Here is a 12,413-nt window from a genome sequence, read left to right on the forward strand (position 1 = left end):
TAGACAAATGTTACACATTATGTTTTAATGAGGCTATAAAATGAACACACACACAGTCCCGTTATTTGATTCCTCTATTGGGTAACATGAAAGAATAATAAATACTGTAAGACAAGACTTAACATATAATGTAATTTAAGACATGCTAAAATACAGTTCTAATACAATGTACAGCATTCAACAAAGACATGTTATGGTGCTTTTCCACTGCGTGGTACAACTCGGCATGGCTTGGTTCGGGTCGGTGTGCATTTCCACTGCAGTTTAGTACCGCCTTAGAGTGTCGTTATAGTTGCCCTGCCTCTACTGCCGTAACTTCTGAAAAACTTTTTCATTCCGCGTCGCTCCATCACGCTCTCGTACTTCCTGAACAGACAACAAAACAGACAGTTTTTGGTTATTTAAAAAAGGTGCGCTCATTCAAAACAGTTGCGTTCGATCCTTCGCTGGCTGTGTTGATTTAAATCTAGCGGTCTGTAGAGGCGGCGCAACTATAACCATACGTGAATAATCCCACCCACTCTAAAGCGATACTAAACTGTAGTGGAAACACAAACCGAGCCGAACTGAGCCTTGCCGTTCTGAACCGTGCCGAGCCGAGTTGTACCATGCAGTGGAAAAGTGCAAGCACCGTACCCAGTGGAAAACCCCCCAAAAGTGAACCATACCGTGCCGTACCATGCAGTGGAAAAGCGCCATTAGATTTGTTAAACAATTTAAGAAATTTTGGGATGACCTTTATGCATTTATAGTTGTTAACCTCACAGTGGCGAAATACAGCAAAGCATACAACTGCATCAGAAAACATGCCATGGGACATTCCTGAGAATGGACAATTACAGATCTAATATAATTCACATTCAAAACAATATTATACTGAGTAAATGAATACTTTATAGAAAAAGGAAATAAAGAGATACAAACTAAATTTTAAATGGACTCTTTTATACAAAAGCATACAATTACACTTTGATGAACACCCTCTCTGTGGAAGGGTAAAGTGGAAGAACTGCTTTGTTTTTTTTGTGCTGCATTTATATAAAATATTTAAGTATTTATCTTTTCTTTTTATGCAGCCTAAATTAAATAAAATTCTACTGAGATAACAAATATTTAGGAGGGTAATGTATTACTGTGATGCTTCTAGCAATTTGGAGGTTTTCTAGGTTTGTTAGAGGGATGCCTCTGAAAAAAAGATTTTAAAAAAAAATTTAGCAGAAAAGGCTTTTTTAGGAGCCCTAATCCTGCTTTAACAACCTAAAATCAGTCAAAATGTAGGGTGGTACATATGATGATTATATTTCTACATATAGGCCTATTATGATTATATTTCTTATATAGCCTATAATTTGTAAACACGTATGTAGGCTAAATGGTTAATATAAATAATATTTATATAAATGGTAAATATAAATAATATTTAGATCGACAAACTGTACTGTATACAATTTCTTTCTAACTGAAAGTAATCCATAGGCTATCCGCTGCTGTTTTCAAAGAAAAGCGCAAAACTATGACATTTCATTCACTGATGCGGCAACGCATACTTGTCGGCAACCCATGAAAGTAAAAGCTTGCTGATTTTAAATTTGAAAATGTAAAAAAAAAAAATCATATATAAATATATATATATATATGTGTGTGTGTGTGTGTGTGTGCATTTTATTTTTAAGTTTATTATAAAATATTTTTTTTATTTAGCAGCGGCGTAACTTTGCTTTGAAAAGTGGTGGGGACACCGCACAACTCGTTTTGCTATTTGTTTATTTAATAACCGAATTTACTTGGGGACTGAGTTCAGAGTTGGAAATGCACTTAATTTTCACTTTGATGTACACATACATCTTTCGTCTTTCGGATGAGACGTTAAACCGACGTTAAACCGAGGTCCTGACTCTCTGTGGTCATTAAAAATCCTATGGCACTTCTCGTAAAGAGTAGGGGTGTAACCCCGGTGTCCTGGCCCAATTCCCTCTACTGGCCTTTGTATATCATGGCCTCCTAATAATCCCCTTAGACTTGATTGGCTCATTGACTCTCTCTCCTCTCCGCCTGTAGCTGGTGTGTGGTGAGCGCACTGGCGCCGTTGTGCTGTGGCTGCCGTCGCATCATCCAAGTGGATGCTGCACACTGGTGGTGGTTGAGGAGAGACCCCCCCCCCACTTGATTGTAAAGTGCTTTGGGTGTACAGCAATACACAATAAAGCGCTATATAAATGCATCATTCATTCATTCATTCATTCATTCATACATCACATTCACAAATATGTCTATAAACATCCGAATAAGCAAAACGTAACATTCACAATGTGAATGTTACGTTTTGCTTATCACAACACATCCAGGGTAGCTAATATCAATCAAAATACGCAAGATAAATATGGTGAACTTGCCATTTCATGGTCAGCTCAGCTGCAGCGTATTCATTAATTACACAATTGTGTGTGTGTGTGTGTATTACGATTCATTCTACTTTGAATTACTTGCATATTTTCTAATCAACATTACGTCAAGAGTCAAGACAAGTCCACAAAATTTTCCTCATCCAATCAAATAATTTAACCAATCCTGAACTACGCAAAACCTTGTGTAAAACATGAGTGCGAGTTTATTTGTGTTTAAAATGGTTAAACTACCTTTATTAATTAAATAATTAAATAAATGAAATTCTTTTAACAAATCTTTTTTTTCCTCCCCCACCCCACATGTAAAGGCTAGTTAACGGTAAATGTTGCTACCTATAGCATAAATGTTAAAACATCAACAAAATGTCCAAAAGAAAGTGTGGAAGTGATATAAGAAGCTTTTTAGTGAAGCAGCCACGCACAGTAAGTTACTTTGCTTAACACGAAAACATATTATATTTAACTTACGTGAATATAGACATTGTCGCTAATCATGTTTTCTGGCGGCCACTGGAGCGCGCTGTGATTTAATACAAAACTGAATTAAAGGACTATGAACTAAAGACTTGTATACTTTTTATTTTAATTGTGAAAATCCCAGTCATAACATAGAATTGTCCTGTTGCCTAAAAGTGCTTTAACTATTATTCAGCCTTCAATGATGGACAAATGCCAATATATTGCTTATGATTGCAAATGTAAACATTTAGATCCCAAAATGAATTATTTACTTCTTACATAACTTAATTTTTCCTATAACACTTAATCATGACTTGTAATAATAACCGTGACTTTTTAACAATGCCTCAAGTGAACTCACCTCGCTGCGTGGTTGAAGAAGAACCGTCGTCCACCTTCTAGTCATCACTTGATCACTTGATGACTACAGTGAGTGATGATTTGACTTGTGGACCAGAGATATTGTCCAATTAATCTTCTCAAAAATCTCAAATAAAATATTTCAACCTTGAAACAGTATCCAAACGATACGAACATCGTAAAAAGAAAGGTACAGGATCTGTAGACTAATTATAGGGAAAGGAAACTACATATCCCATGACGCATATCGCGTATCTCGCGATAGTTTCACAACGAGACTTAATATTCATCTTTGAGGACGTTGAAAAGCGTCTGACCGGCGGAAAAATGTGTTAAATGAATGAATTAGATTATGAAGAGTGACGATTTGTAGATGGTGCTTTTCCTTTAATATATACCTTACGCAATCTATTTTTCAGTTACTTTTTAAAAGTGGTGGGGACAATATCGAGCCTGGTAAAAAGTGGTGGGGACATGTCCCACCCGTAAATTACGCCTATGCATTTAAGGCACATATTATTGTTATTATAAGGTATTCATAATTTGCAGCAAGCTTGAAGAGCAACATGACTAAAGCCTTAGCTATTATAAAGCCCTGAAGATTGAGAATGTCATATCAGAAAATGTTGGTATGAAGTTGAAGTGGAGAGAGGTTAGATCTGTAGCTGGCCAACCTCCTGTTCATATCGCTCCAGCTGAGTCCAGAATCCAGGGTTAGGCTCAACTACTGATCGGGCACTTTTTACTACCTACTACCTTTTACTTTTTACTAGCCGGACACGCTTCTGGCTTTGCTACTGTTCGGACGCTCTTGCTCTGCGCTTTGCTCCCTATTTTTGCACTTTTCTCAGATCTCTCTAAGATTTTAACTTCAGCAGATGAGCACAGTGCTCAGACAACACATTTTTTGGGGAAAATTAAGACTCTTTCCCAGCAGTTTACATTCCAGAGACGGAAAAACACGGCTGTCTACATTCAAACAGACGAGAGAAAATGCCTCTCGTGGAATCTACTTGCTGCAGAAACTGCCACAAACTTCTACAAAGGATTGTGGTTCTTGAAACAAAGTTACAAAGTTCTGCTGGACTTCCAAAACAGGTGGAACACACAGCAGATGGTCATCACGGAGCCCCTCAGCATACAGCCGGTGAGTCCTGTGAATCTAGTGAATCTCAACAGTTTATACAAAGTGTAGAGGAAAAAGCCGAAACAGATCGACAGACAAATCGATGGCACAAACAGGGAGCGAGACCCAATGGCAATCGAGACATCAGATTATCACGAGTATCTCGTATTGCTGCCGTAGCATCCTCTACCCCAGATACGGCTATGACAAGACTTGTAAACACTGGTATCCTACCACCCCCTATACATCTTGAGAACAGATCTGAAGCATTAATGAATGTGGGTGAGGAATCCGCAAATGTGACTAAACACGGATCGAATCAGCCAGCAGCTAACATCGCTACTAACAGGCGCTCAAGGTCGAGCAGACAGCGGCTTTCAGCTCAGAGCGCAGCCGAGCCCAGGACTCTGATAGTGGGTGACGCTATTATCAGAAACATCAGCAGCAGGACTACTACTACATACTGCTTTCCTCAAGCAACCGTCTCTGATGTGAACAAAGAACTTTGGAACATTCTGATGAAGCACAAGACTGCAAATCGAGTCATCATCCATGTGGGGAAGAATGATATTCGGAAGGAGCAGTCAGAACTCCTTAAGAAGGATTTCAGTGAACTCTTTGAAACTCTTCAAAGTCTTGAAGTTCAGTGGAAGGGGAACTAACATGTTTTCACGGTTGCTTGGGCTAAATACATGGCTACAAAGAACCTGCAGTATAAAAGGAGTCAACTTCATCGACAACTTCAATCTTTTCTGGGGCCACAGACAACTGTTTAAACTGGATGGCCTCCACCCAAACAGACTCGGTGCAAGAGTGCTAAAAGACAATATCTATTTCTCCCTCCGTCATCCTTCAGCGGTGTGTGCCAATCTACTCGGCCTGAATCGCACACAAACACCTGGACAGAATATGAGTGACCACAGGACTTCATGTCAGCTTTTGAGTCAACATGTGGTTGACACATCCCACAAGGATACTGATAACACCACGCAGCCACAACAAGCACTGCTCATGGACATCCCAGCTGAGCCCTGCCCACAGAGCTCATCACATGCAGACTGTGATGTATTACAACAGCTCCAAGACTCAGCACCCAAGGACGACTTTCTGGAAAACAGCCAGGACAACATCTCACAGCCACCGGAAACACCAGAGCCAGAGCCCTGCTCACCAGATACACTATCCCTCTCCCCAGCATCTCCACTTCTAAGCTTCTCACAGAAAATGGAGGAACTGGTGTATGCTGGGACCAAACTCTCCCACTCTTTCGCTGCAAGCCCCCAGATATCAACTAAAAAACGGCAGGCCCCACAACCTCCAAAGACTGCAGGCCCAGCTGCAGGTGCCCCTCCTCCTGCGAGAGCTCTCCGGCCGCTGCCACAACGCCAGGGCCCAAACCCCTCTCCATCTGGTGTAGGTGAACCAAAAACAACTGATAACAGCTCTCAGTGATATGTGTTGGGTCCCCGCTATATTAGCCACAACATTCACAAATGTTTACAGAAAAAGTGGGAACCCAGTGTGCCTGTAGCCTCCTCTATTTCTGTTTTATCACGCGATAGAAAGTCTAAGGCCTTCTCAAGCCGTACGGCTGACCCATCTAACCTGCGGCCTATAATGCATCAATCTAAGATTGCTGTAGAGACAAAATGTAATTCCATCAAGTTAGCATTTTTAAACATTCGCTCACTTAAAAATAAATAATTTCTGATCAACGATTTAATAACCACAAACAACCTGGATTTTATGTTTCTAAATGAAACATGGTTAGAAGACAGCTGCAGTGCAACAGTCCTCAATAAAACAGCCCCTCCTAACTTTAATTTTATAAGTGTCTGCAGGACTGTTAGGAGAGGTGGAGATGTAGCTGCTCTGTTTAAAGATGTTTATCAGTGCAAGCAAATGTCATTTGGTAAGTATTTGTCTTTTGAATACCTAGGTATTGTGCTGAAAGGTGCTCCACGCACCCTGTTTATCATTATTTACAGGCCTCCAAAATATTCTCCAGCCTTTGTTGATGATTTCACTGAACTGTTATCAATGATTTCCTCAGAGTTTGACTGTTTTGCTATTGCAGGGGATTTTAATATTCACATAGATAATGCAGAAATCAAAACCACAAAAGAAATTATAACAGTTTTAAACACTTTTGACCTGAGTCAGCATGTGCACGGACCCACACACAATCGTGGACACACCCTAGATTTACTCATCAGTAGAGGTCTAAACATCTCATCCATTGTAATTAAGGATTTTGCACTATCTGATCACTTCTGTATTTTCTTTGATATATTGATCTCAGTCACCACTGAATCTAGATCTGTCTCTATCAGAAAGAGATGCATTAACGAGAACACTAGTGCGCTATTTATGAAGGCAATATCATTAACACCAAGCATTTCTGCAGACCCTGTTGATCTTCTCCTGGAGTCATTTAACTCAAAAGTTAAAAATGTTATTGATGATATTGCTCCGATAAAGGTCAGCAAGAAGACGGGGAAACAGAAATCAATTTGGAGAAAATCAACAGCAGTTCAGAGCATGAAAAGACAATGCAGAAAAGCTGAGCAGATGTGGCGGAAGACAAAACTCGAAATTCACTATAGCATCTATAAAGACAGCCTTCATGCTTTCAATGTGGAACTAGCCACAGAAAGACAGACTTTCTTTTCAAACCTTATAAACAGTAACTTAAACAACACTCGCACTCTTTTTGCGACTGTTGAGAGACTGACAAACCCCCCAAGTCAGATTCCCAGTGAAATGCTCTCCGACAGCAAATGCAATGAGTTTGCTTCCTTCTTTTCTGAGAAGATCAATAATATCAGAAAGGAGGTCACACAGATTCGACCGCAATTTCAAAAAGAAGTGACTGTGTGTTTTTAAAAAAATTGATGATAAAATTTTGGAAGAAATAGTACAGCCCCTTAAATCTTCAACCTGCTATCTTGACACACTTCACACAAACTTTTTCAAAAATGTGCTTAACTGTTTAGAAGCTGATCTCTTAGAAGTGGTGAACGCCTCACTTCTTTCTGGGACTTTTCCAAACTCCCTTAAAACTGCAGTTGTTAAGCCCTTTCTGAAAAAGCGCAATCTTGATAACACCATGTTGAGCAACTATAGACTCATATCAAATCTTCCTTTCATAGGTAAGATTATTGAAAAGGTGGTTTTTAATCAGCTGAACAACTACTTAAACTCAAATGGATACCTGGACAATTTTCAATCTGGTTTCCGAGCACATCACAGCACAGAGACAGCACTCATTAATATAATAAATTATATCCGCTTCAATTCTGATTCTGGCAAAATATCAGTGCTGGTACTACTAGGATCTTAGTGCTGCGTTTGACACTGTCGATCATAACATACTTCTAGAGAGACTGGAAAACTGGGTCGGGCTTTCTGGGATGGCACTCAAATGGTTCAGGTCATACTTAGAAGGGAGAGGTTATTAGGTGAGTATAGGAGAGCATTAGTCTAAGTGGACGGCCATGACATGTGGAGTCCCACAAGGCTCAATTCTTGCACCGCTCTTGTTTAGCCTGTATATGCTCCCACTAAGTCAGATAATGAGGAAGAACCAAATTGCCTATCACTGCTATGCTGATGATACCCAGATTTACCTAGCCTTATCTCCAAATTACTACAGCCCCATTGACTCCCTCTGCCAATGCATTGATTAAATTAACAGTTGGATGTGCCAGAACTTTCTTCAGTTAAACAAGGAGAAAACTGAAGTCATTGCATTTGGAAACAAAGATGAAGTTCTCAAGGTGAATGCATACCTTGACTCTAGGGGTCAAACAACTAAAAATCAAGTCAGAAATCTTGGGGTGATTCTGGAGACAGACCTTAGTTTCAGTAGTCATGTCAAAGCAGTAACTAAATCAGCATACTATCATCTCAAAAACATTGCAAGAATTAGATGTTTTGTTTCCAGTCAAGACTTGGAGAAACTTGTTCATGCCTTTATCACCAGCAGGGTGGATTACTGTAATGGTCTCCTCACCGGCCTTCCCAAGAAGACCATTAGACAACTGCAGCTCATCCAGAACGCTGCTGCCAGGATTCTGACTAGAACCAGAAAATCTGAGCATATCACACCAGTCCTCAGGTCATTACACTGGCTTCCAGTTACATTTAGGATTGATTTTAAAGTACTTTTACTTGTTTATAAGTCACTCAATGGCCCAGGACCTAAATATATTGCTGATATGCTCACTGAATATAAACCGAACAGACCACTCAGATCATTAGGATCTAGTCAGTTAGAAATACCAAGGGTTCACACAAAACAAGGGGAGTCTGCTTTTAGCTATTATGCTGCCCGCAGTTGGAACCAGCTTCCAGAAGAGATCAGATGTGCTAAAACATTAGCCACATTTAAATCAAGACTCAAAACTCATCTGTTTAACTGTGCATTTGTTGAATGAGCACTGTGCTATATGTCCGAACTGACTGCAATACATTTGATGTATAATCATTTTCTTTAAATTTATTTTAAATCAATTTCTATATCATTTTAAAATTCCTTGTTTTTATTATTTTTATTTCCATGTTTTTATTGATTTTTCATGTCTATTTCATTTTCTTTTATGTAAAGCACTTTGAATTACCACTGTGTATGAAATGTGCTATATAAATAAACTTGCCTTGCCTTGCCTACCTGATAGAACAAATAAGAATCACAGAAGAGAAATAGGAACTACAGAAGTAGTAAACAACATTAAATTATGGCATACAAATCTAGAATGCTGTGGCTTTTCACTATCAATTAGGCTGCATTCAATAATGATTAGAATATGAGTGATGTATATTTTGATGTCTTGTGGCTGCCTTTATTTTGTGCATTTTATATTCATTATATATTATAGTTTTGTTTTGTTTAGTTTTACCTTGCTGCCTATATTTCTGCTTTTCCTTATTATAATATAAACCAATAAAATATCAGCAACCAAGAAAAATAATTAATGACTGGACATATAAAGTTTCAAATACCTATTTTAAAAAATAAACTTTAATTTAAAAAGAACTTACGCATAAGCTGCATGTGTCCTTACTAGAACTGTTTCATATCAGACTTCAATTTGACAAACACTATTCCTACCTGGAAGGCATCTGTCAAGGTGAGACCCTGGTGCTTCATTAAATAGGCTAATAGTAGATAGTTAAATAGTAGCTGAGCGACTGTGTCCATTCTTGCAGTACACAACAGTGCGGCCTCCCCGTTCTGCCTCACTGGCTATGGCATCAGCACAACGGTCAAAATACTTGTAGAGGTCTTCTTGAGGGTCATCATATACAGGTACACGCAAAGTGCTTACCCGCATAGAGGGAAAGGGTTGCTGCTTGGAAACATTAATACAAAGAGTGAACTCCTTCTTCTGGATAAGTTCATTGCTACAGGCTGACCGGGCATTACTGCTCAGCAGACAGTCTGTAACTGTGCATACCTGCAGCATCTCTAACTATTGCATATATTTGACTATATGTAGGAACATCTTAAGTATTGAATAATCATTATAATCACAGGTCCACTGGGTCCTGCATTCACAGTGGGAAATAGCTTAATGTTTAATTTAATATATGTAGTCATTTCATTCAAGTTCTGAAGATACTAATGTTATTACAAAAGAGGTAGATGCATACAGTAGATCAGATACTAAATTATTATATATACTGCATCAGCAAGTAGAATGGTCAGATGTTTCAACCTCGTCTTAATGCCCTTACACAGAAAAGTCTTGTGAGCTGTTGATTAAATAAGAGAGGAGAGAACATTATTTGTTTAGAACAAACACACACATAGGTAAAACAATAAAGGGAACAACACTTTTGTGCAGCAACCTGAATGTACAGTAAAGTATTGAAATTGTTCACTGGGCATGCTCCAACACCAAGTTTAACTGCGCGGATATGCTTAAGGTGCGTTCAGGCCATATCAGAATTCCCGTAATTACGCGGTTCCAACTTGCAAAAAGCGTTCACGTCCTCGTAGAACTCGTAATTACAACTTGTGAACTGGGAGTTTTCTGAGAGCTACTGGTGCATTCAACTCATGTCGGATACATCGTATTTAAGAGTTGAACGCACATGAATGCCACCACAAAGTCGTTATTATGAGTGGGAAACTTGAAAATTTCTTTAAGCCCTGAGTTCACGAGTTGTGGGCGTGTCAGTGACGCAGCCAAAAGGTGTGTTCGACTTCATGCAGCGCCATACAGACCGAAAAGGCGGCTGACTTGAAGCAGTGCATGCTGGTTAGAAGATTTGTCCGTCTTGAACCGGCACCGACGTCACTGTCATGTGTGGCATCAAAGTACCGCGAGAGCATTTCGAGACCAGCTGACTCAGCTGCCGCAGTTTCACCAGAGTGACTACAGGAGCGCTGATGACGACACAGCTGTTTCACGATTGGCCAAATTAACTACATGACAACAATGATGTGTGTTTCTAACATCTTCAAATCCAATACTGCTCACAAATGATCAAGACAATCTCATATTGATTATTGGCTCATATCTAAATGTATGTCAAATTTTGATCTGAATGTCGGCATTCAATGTACCCCGTTGACCGATTCTTACCCCTTTAATGGTCGATTATGTAACAAGCCAATGCAGAGCTTCTTTGTGGAAACTTAACAGTTCACTGTTAGATTTACCAGATGTAAAGGATAAAATTAAAGAATTAATTGATAGCTATTGGAAAGCAGCCACAATTAAAAAATATTTTGGTACCAATTGAGAGCTTTTTAAGTTTGAGACAGGTGTTTATTTAAGAAAAGTTGGAGCACTTTTAGCCAAAAAAAGAAGGATTCTTGAAGACAACCTAATCATGAAATGATCTCAGTCTAATAATTTTGATTGCATGTCTCTGGAGGAAAAATCTGAACCTGCAGATTTGCAAATGAAATTGGATGAATTGTATTTATCAAAGGCTAGGGGTGCTTATATAAGATCCAGGAAAAAATGTCTCGAAGAGGGAGAACTCAAAGTACCGCGGTCAAGCCAGCCGCAGTTCAGGAAAACACGATCAAGCCAGCCGCGACTGAAATTATCAACACGCACGTATTACTATACTGTAATTGCAGGACCAACACAGAGGGAATGCGCATTCTGAACGCTTTTCATTCTAGATGCCCAGAATTGAGATATAACGACATTTTTCGTTATTTTTCTGTTTGTTTTATGCACATCTCCTTAATATTCGTTTTATTTATTGCTGTCTTTGTATCTGTATTAGGCCTACTATATTCTTCTACCTATATGTCATTGCAAGATTCGTAGAAAAGGAGATATGGGACATTAATCGATTTAGAGAGGTATTACGACCCCGTTTCTAATAAGTAGATGAAATGAATGGTCAGTTCTTATATAGGACGTCCCATACTATATGCACACCTCATATGAAACCATTTTACTGCAGCATTCTTTGAGATATGGGACATTATTACATTTTGAGGACTATAAAGATACCATTTATAATAACTACAGGAAATGAACGGGCAGTTCTTATATGCACATCTGATATGAAACCAATTTACTGCAGCGTTTTCAAGAAATGGAACATTATTACAATTTAGAGGGATATGAAGACCTCATTTTTAATAACTACAGGAAATGAATGGTCAGTTCTTATATAGGACGTCCCATACTATATGCACACCTCATATGAAACCATTTTACTGCAGAATTTTTGAGATATGGGACATTATTCAATTTAGAGGGGTATAAAGACACCATTTCTAATAAGTACAAGAAATGAACGGTCAGTTCTTATATGGGACGTCCCATACTATATACCTCATATGAAACTATTTTAATGAAGCATTTTTGAGATATGGGACATCAATACATTTTAGAGAGCTATAAAGACCTAATTTCTAATAAGTACAAGAAATGAATGGTCAGTTCTTATAGAGGACGTCCCATACTATATGCACACCTCATGTGAAACCATTTTACTGCAGCATTTTTGCGATATAGGACATTATTACATTTTGAGGACTGTAAAGACACCATTTCTAATAACTACAGGAAATGAACGGGCAGTTC

General features: G+C 38.8%; 1 pseudogene across 1 annotated transcript; it reads right to left on the reverse strand.

The window, feature by feature from the left end:
* Positions 1-86: 86 nt before the first annotated feature.
* Positions 87-9,818, reverse strand: LOC306881638 (dual specificity phosphatase 28-like; annotated as a pseudogene). The gene is made up of 2 exons: positions 9,464-9,818; positions 87-3,973 (listed from the first exon to the last, which is right to left on the reverse strand). The product of its transcript is annotated as a dual specificity phosphatase 28-like (transcript).
* Between the last annotated feature and the right edge of the window lie 2,595 nt (positions 9,819-12,413).

This window comes from Barbus barbus (genome assembly GCF_936440315.1).
Source record: "Barbus barbus genome assembly, chromosome: 15".
Lineage (NCBI taxonomy): Eukaryota > Metazoa > Chordata > Actinopteri > Cypriniformes > Cyprinidae > Barbus > Barbus barbus.